The sequence below is a fragment of the Lagenorhynchus albirostris genome, chromosome 15, assembly GCF_949774975.1.
Source record: "Lagenorhynchus albirostris chromosome 15, mLagAlb1.1, whole genome shotgun sequence".
NCBI classification, from domain to species: domain Eukaryota; kingdom Metazoa; phylum Chordata; class Mammalia; order Artiodactyla; family Delphinidae; genus Lagenorhynchus; species Lagenorhynchus albirostris.
In genome coordinates this window covers 8,168,134-8,175,429 of record NC_083109.1, presented here as the reverse complement: position 1 = coordinate 8,175,429, position 7,296 = coordinate 8,168,134, and positions in this window count along the sequence as shown.

Here is a 7,296-nt window from a genome sequence, read left to right as displayed (position 1 = left end):
GACTAGCTTATTTCACTTAGTATAACATCCTCAAGGCTCATCCATGTTGTAGCATGTGTCAGAATTTCCTTCCTTTTTAAGGCTGAATAATATCCCATTGTACATATTATACCCCATTGTGTTTATCCATTCATCTGTTGATGGATACTTGTGTTACTTTCACCTTTAGGCTACTGTGAATAATGCTTCTATGAATGTGGGTACACAAATATCTCTTCAAGTTCCTGCTTTCGATTCCTTTGGATATGTATTTGGATATATATATACCTAGAAGGGAAATTGTTGGATCATATGGTAATTCTATTTTTAATTTTTTGAGGAACCTCCATAATGCTTTCCACTGTGGCTGCACCACTTTACATTCCCACCAGCAGTGCACGGATGTTCCAGTTTCTCCACATCCTTGCTATCTTCTCTTTGTTCGGTAGTAACCATCCTAATAAGTGTGAGGTGGCTTCTTTGCTTTTGAGCCTGGCGCTCAACTTCTTGGACAGCCCGAGTGCTGATATCTGTGATCTTATCAGAAGTTGAGTTCAGTTAAACTCAGTTCACCTCGGGGTTCAAACACTTTGAAGCTGAGTTTAAGCCCCTCCTGAGTAGAACACAACCAAGTACCACGTGAATTCTACACCTTGAATCCGGTAGACCTCGAAAATACTAGACATTGTGAAATGAAAGCATCCTTGCTTATCCCTCTGGATTTTTTACTTCTAGATTTCTTGGTGTCCACACCTCTTCGATGGCTTTAAGTAAAAGTATGATTTTTTTCTTTGTGTAGGCAGTGATTTCTTTTGGATTGGCATAAAAGTCACCCCTAGTCTTCTCTGTTTTTGATTTGGTCTTGTGCGTTTGAATGTAACAAATCATTTTAAATTAGCTTAGAGAAAAAAAGTGAATTTGTGATAGGCGGTAAAAAATTAATAAAGAGACATTTGAATTCAATAGAGTTGGGAGACCTGAGGGGGAGTTCTCATGCTCTGTGACGATAACAGAGCCCAGCAGGAAGAAGAAAGATTCCTCTCCTTTTTTGGCAAGGACTCAGCCAGTGAAAACCATGGGCTTTTTGTTTACAGCCCGCCCAACTTCCTTTCACTCCCTACAGAAGCGTTCTCCTTCTCGTGCCCTCCAGGGACTTGCACATGACTTGCCATGGTTGCAGACCCCGAACTGCAAATTCTCTTCTGATCCTGAATATACCCATCTTTCCTGGAGAAACATCTGGCAGTCTGTTTGCTTCATGTCAACAAAGAACATTCACCTGCCTCAGACTTCAAGAGAAAAGGTAAAGCCATGTCTCCTGAGGAACAAGAATCAGGAACCGGAAGCCCATTGGGAAACAGGAAGGATGCTTGTCTCTTGTTCTCCTTCTTCTTATTGTTACATGTCTGATAGCTGTGCGTTTTGGCTTCATTTCCTTCTTTTAGTTTTCTTTGCTTCTTTTTACACAAAGAGAGATAGATGGCTGCCCTCGCCCTGAAGTGAAATCATTTCCGGCTCTTGCCTTGAAATTGACCAGCATTCCAAGGCTCCATTCCAGATTCTCAAGAGGGAGAATCTGGTAGGTACAACTTTGATGTGGGGTCTACTCCTGGACCAGTTGGCTGTTGCCAGGAGATCAGGCTCTTTGATTATAAATCTAGCCACAGTGATTCACTCCTTTGGTTACATGGCTCTTCACAGAGACGGGGGGTATGACATGTGCCATCCAGATATTCCAAAAGGTGATTTGAAAATAGCCCTCTAACCCACTTAGCTCCAATCACACACCCCCTAGAAAGGGTCTTAGTGTAAAGTCTTTTTTGGACATTATTGCAGGAAGTAGTGATACATGCCTGTGAAATGTCTGACATCAATTAGCGTACATATTAAATGTCGATCTTATTTTCAAAAACTAATTTGGAACTGCCCAGCCAGTGATCTCCTCCAATAGCAAAACACACTTCTTACTAATTTTATTATACAATCAGAAAGCGATTCTCATTTATTGCCTAATGGTTAGATAATTAGACTTGAGTAGCGGTAGTCTCCTCCTGTGTGTGCTTGTTGAAGTTTATATTTTTCACAGATTGATTTTTAATTAAGAAAAATGTTGAAGATCTACATTAAATTATTATTATGGGTATCTTATTAGGGCCTCAGGGGCAGAGAACAAAGTAGGCAGGGATGGTGGGATGAATGGGGAGTGAGTGAGAGATATTCCTTCAAAGTCTCAACTTAAGTTTTATGTTTGGGAGGATCCATTTAATAATTGAGTAATAAAGAAGTTATTCTTTTTTAATGTCTAGATGTGGCTTTTATCCTTAGCTCATTCAATGGCATTCTACATAGGGATGAGATAGAGGGCCCCATCTTCTCAGTGAAATGAACATGAATTACTCACCTTCACCTGTCTTTCTTCTCTCAAAATACTTGGCAATATTGAGTCTATGGGGGCAGTAACTAGCTTAATGGCACCCTAATAAGCTTCTACACAAGAGAGAAGAGATTTATGCCCACTCATGTTAGCAGCAAAATAATATGTCCATTCGGTCAGATCCTTCTGGGATTGGGAAGTTTCCTCTTGGAATCTGGAATGCCCCATAAATCAACATAAAGCCCGCAGTACTGAGGTCACTACAGAATTATTGGGAAAACATAGTGTTTAGATATAATGAAACACAGACCACATGCAAGTCTATGAAATGCAGCCCCCATAGTTCAGCAGTTACAAGCCCAGAGTGCAATCTCCTCGATGACAGCTTCCAAGATGAAGAGCTGTATAACTTAACAGTGTACTAAATATATCGAAGATATAGAATTGATCTATGGCCCACTGAGGCCCTTTGACTACTCACTTTTGTCAGCACCGCTGATGAATTATGTGTCTGTGGGTTCTTCATGAATATAAATCCCAATCTCTCTGGTATAGTTTTATGTAGTTAGATCATTTATGTGATGATATTTCCCATGTGCTGAAGGGAAAAAGCAGACACTTTGCAGTGTTTAAAAAACATGAACAGTTTTCTGGCACCAAGAAAATTATCAAGGGCCCAGAAAAACACAAAGTGCCTTCCAACTCCTGCTATCATACAATATGTCAACTTAAACCCTAACAATGATTTTATTTGCCTTCCCTGCTTCTCACCTTCTGCATCATTTCTTGTTAAATGTAAGGGAAAAAAGTGGTAGTCTTAAGATAGTTTGCTAACAGTCTTTATTTGGAGCACCCTAGCTTATCAGGGTAGATCATTTGGGCTCCAAATTAATTACTTAGTTTCTCTTTTCTAGTTTTAAAAAAATGGTATTAAGGGCTTCCCTGGTGGCGCAGTGGTTGAGAGTCCGCCTGCCGATGCGGGGGACACGGGTTCGTGCCCCGGTCCGGGAAGATCCCACATGCCGCGGAGCGGCTGGGCCCGTGAGCCATGGCCGCTGAGCCTGCGCGTCCGGAGCCTGTGCGCCGCAGCGGGAGAGGCCACAACAGTGAGAGGCCCGCGTACCGCAAAAAAAAAAAAAAAAAAAGGTATTAGTAAGGATCTGTATTGGTCAGCACTTGCCAGAGAAATAGAACCAGTGGGAGCAGATTATAGATGGATGATAGGTAGATAGATAGATAGATAGATGATAGATAGATAGATAGAGATTTATTTTAAGTAATTGGCTTACATGATTATGAAGTCTGTAAGTCTGAAATTTGTACAGCAGGCTGAAAATTCTAGGCTGATGTCTTGAGTCTTGAGGCAGAACTTCTTCTGCAGGGAAACCTCAGTTTTGCTCTTAACCTTTCAACTGGATGAGGTTCACTCAGATTATCAAAGATAATGTCCTTTGCTTGAAGTCAACTGATTGGAAATGTTAACCACATCTACAAAATATCTTCATAGCAACACTTAGATTAATCTTTCATTGAATAACTGGGAACTGTGGCACCACCAAGTTGACACATGAAACTGACCACCATGGGATATTTTGGTTGTAAGTCACAAGACAGCTAATAAAACTGCCTTCATAATAATGGCTAACATACACTGAGGTTAGTTACATGACAGGCACTGTTCTAACACTTCATATGTGTCATGTCATCCTGAGGTCTTGCAGCTAGTAATGACAGAGGGGGGACTTGAAATTAACCATCTAACTCCAGAGGTTGGACTTTGAACTGCTGTGCTATATCGACGTTAATTATTTCAAAAAAGAATTTGTTGAATGATGTATCTGGATAATGAAGGGATAGTTCTGGCTTCAGGCATGGCTGGATCCAGGGCTCAAAGGATGTGATTAGAACTTCATCTCTTTCTCCATCTGCTTTGGCTTCATTCTCAAGAAGATCTTCTTTAAGTGACAGTTCCAGGTTTATATTGGCTGAGCTCAATAACTGGAGATGGAGGAGAGAAAAGAGAACTTCCCTTTCTCAATAGTTCAAACAGAAGTTCTGGGGTGACTCTGAGATACTTGCTTGGGTCATGCAAGTATCATGACCTTAACCAAGACTCATCCCTTAACCAATCCACAAGTTCAGGAGAATGGAATATACTGATGGACCAGGCCTGGGCCCTTGTCCTACATGTGAGCTGAGCAGTGGGGCACTGATACCACCTGAATCACTTAGGATGAGTGTGGAAGAGCTCGTTCCTCAGGAAAAATCAGGGTGTCAAAGTCAGAAGAGGAAATAGTCTACTGTCACTGTGACTTCTCATTGCTCCCCATCAAGCTGTGCCTTCTGACAGCTGTCCCTTTGCATTTGCCATTTCCCCCACCAAGAGTGATTTTCCCGGACACATCATCTTCTTCTTGCAAGCACTGACTCACATTTCCCCTCTTTAGTGAAGCTTACGCCATGCTTGCATTCATTGGGGGAGTCATTCCTTCGTTAATTAACTCATAAGTACCTGTTATATTCCATGCCCTGGGAAGTGCTGAGAACACTGGGAAATCAGGTAGACCTGACCCCTTTGCTCATGAAGGTCATCTTCTCTCTGTCACTTGATTATGAGCCTGTCAAGGGGAGTGTCTATGCCTGGTTCATCTTTGTATCTCTAGAACATACAGTGTAGTCCCAAAGAAGAGGTAAAAGCATAGGGTCTTGAGTCAGACTTGGATTCCAGTCCAGTTTTGCTCTGTGAACTTTGGTGAGTTGCTGAACTTCCCTGTGCTTGAATGTCCTCATCGCTACAATGGGGATAACAATTCCTATCTTGTTAGATGATTTTGAATATTCAGTAAGTTAATGTATGTGAAGTGAGTGTCACTGCATCATATCATAAACACTCAAAATAATAGACAGCCATATTATAATAAATGTTCAATATATGGTTCAGTGAATACCTGGTTAAATCAAGCACATTATTGTCATGGTGCCACTTCCCTTGAGGTGGGAAGGAAACAGCTTCCATGGCATTGCTTTCTTTCAAAGTGTATGTCCTGAATTTTAACACACAGGTTAAAAACAAAAACTAGGGGCTTCCCTGGTGGCGCAGTGGTTGGGAGTCCGCCTGCCAATGTGGGGCACGCAGGTTCGTGCCCCGGTCCGGGAAGATCCCACGTGCCGCGGAGCGGCTGGGACCGTGAGCCATGGCCGCTAAGCCTGCGCGTCCGGAGCCTGTGCTCCACAACGGGAGAGGCCACAACAGTGAGAGGCCCGCATACCGGAAAAAAAAAAAACAAACTAAAAATGTTATAATAACACTATAATTTAAAGACATTAAGTCTTTTCCCCATAATCAACTTCTTTAACAAAAGATGATTGCAGCTTAGGTGAGTTTGATGGGAAATCTCATGGTACTTCCCCAACCAGATTCATTCCTTAGAACAAGTTTTCCTTCATTAATAGAGTCAGGATTCGTGACTCCTTTTGAGAGTAGGTAAGGAAGCAAAGTTTAATATTTTCTCCCTCAAGCAATGTAATGATTAATGGAATGTTTAACTGCCTTCTCATATTATTAACCCATTTACCAAGGACACAGTACCATCCTTTTAATACGATTTCCCACTAAATGACACATGCTGCCCGACATCTGGAGACTTGGATTCAAATGTGAGCCGAAGTTACAAATAAAAGAGGATTTAATTGTCTCCGTTTAGCCCATATCAGCAAATTCATCAAAGAGTTGACACTGCCTCTGGGGTGGAGGAGGCTGAGGTATCCCTAGTCGAGGCCAGAGGGGAGGTTTGTGAACTGCGCGGAGGAGAGAGAGAAAGAGAAAGTTGCTTGGCATAAGGAGATGAACGCAGAGATGTTCATTGCCGCCGTGTATCAGAGCTGAAAAAGTGAAGCAGCCTAATTTTCCATCAACGGGGTGACTGATACATAACCTGCGGTTTATTCATGCAGTGGATTACGCCTCGGCAGAACTGCATGAATTCTACATTTATAACAAGGATAAATTTCAACAGCATAATGTTGAGTCAAAAAAAAAGGTTTACCATTTATCTGTGTTTTCAAAGAACAGGAGACTATATAATATGTTGCTTAAGGATATATTATAAGGAAATATATGTGCGTGTGTGTATATATGTACATACATGTATGTATTTGTGTGTGTGTGTACATATGTATATGTATATATATGTCTGTATATATGTGTATATATATATTAAAGTCTAAAAATATATAGAGTAATTATCTCAGGAAGGAGGCAGAGAAAAGGTGTAAGAAATAAACTTAAGTCAAATCTATAATTTATTTTCTTTAAAAGAGAAAGATAAAAAGAGCTAAAGAAAATGTAAAAATCTATTAACTATGATTAAATCTTGGTGGTATGTGTCGTGTCGCAAAATTATTTTCTGAATGCTTAACCTGTTTATAATTAAAACTTTAAAAAGGAGCAGAAATTTGCAGGAGAATTCTGTGAATGTTGGAAGACTAACACCCACTATCATTTCAGAACTTCTGAAGAGTAGACCGTTTACTCCCCAACTTAATAATAATTGCAGTCGTAACATGAAAGAATGTTCTGTAAACTACTGAATTTTACATCAGCCTTAAAAATAATTTCTGGCCCAGCAGGGATTAGAAATTAGGAGTAATCGTAAAGAAAAGCAGCTGGTGGTTCTAAAATATCTCATTGCTCCTATGCTTAGTTAGAAGGCCCTGTGTGGAGGGAGAAGTCCTTAAATTTCAGAGTTCTTTCAGACACCTCCCTTTTTCACCCCTGCTTCAGTATCCTGCTTGGCAAATGCATTTCTAAATCTTGATGTTCCTCAGAATGGTTAGTACTCCTAGTGTTTTAGTTAGTGAGGGCTGCCATAATAAAGTACTGCAAACTGGGTGGCTTAAACAACAGAAATTCATTTTCTCATGCTTCTGGAGGCTGGAACTCT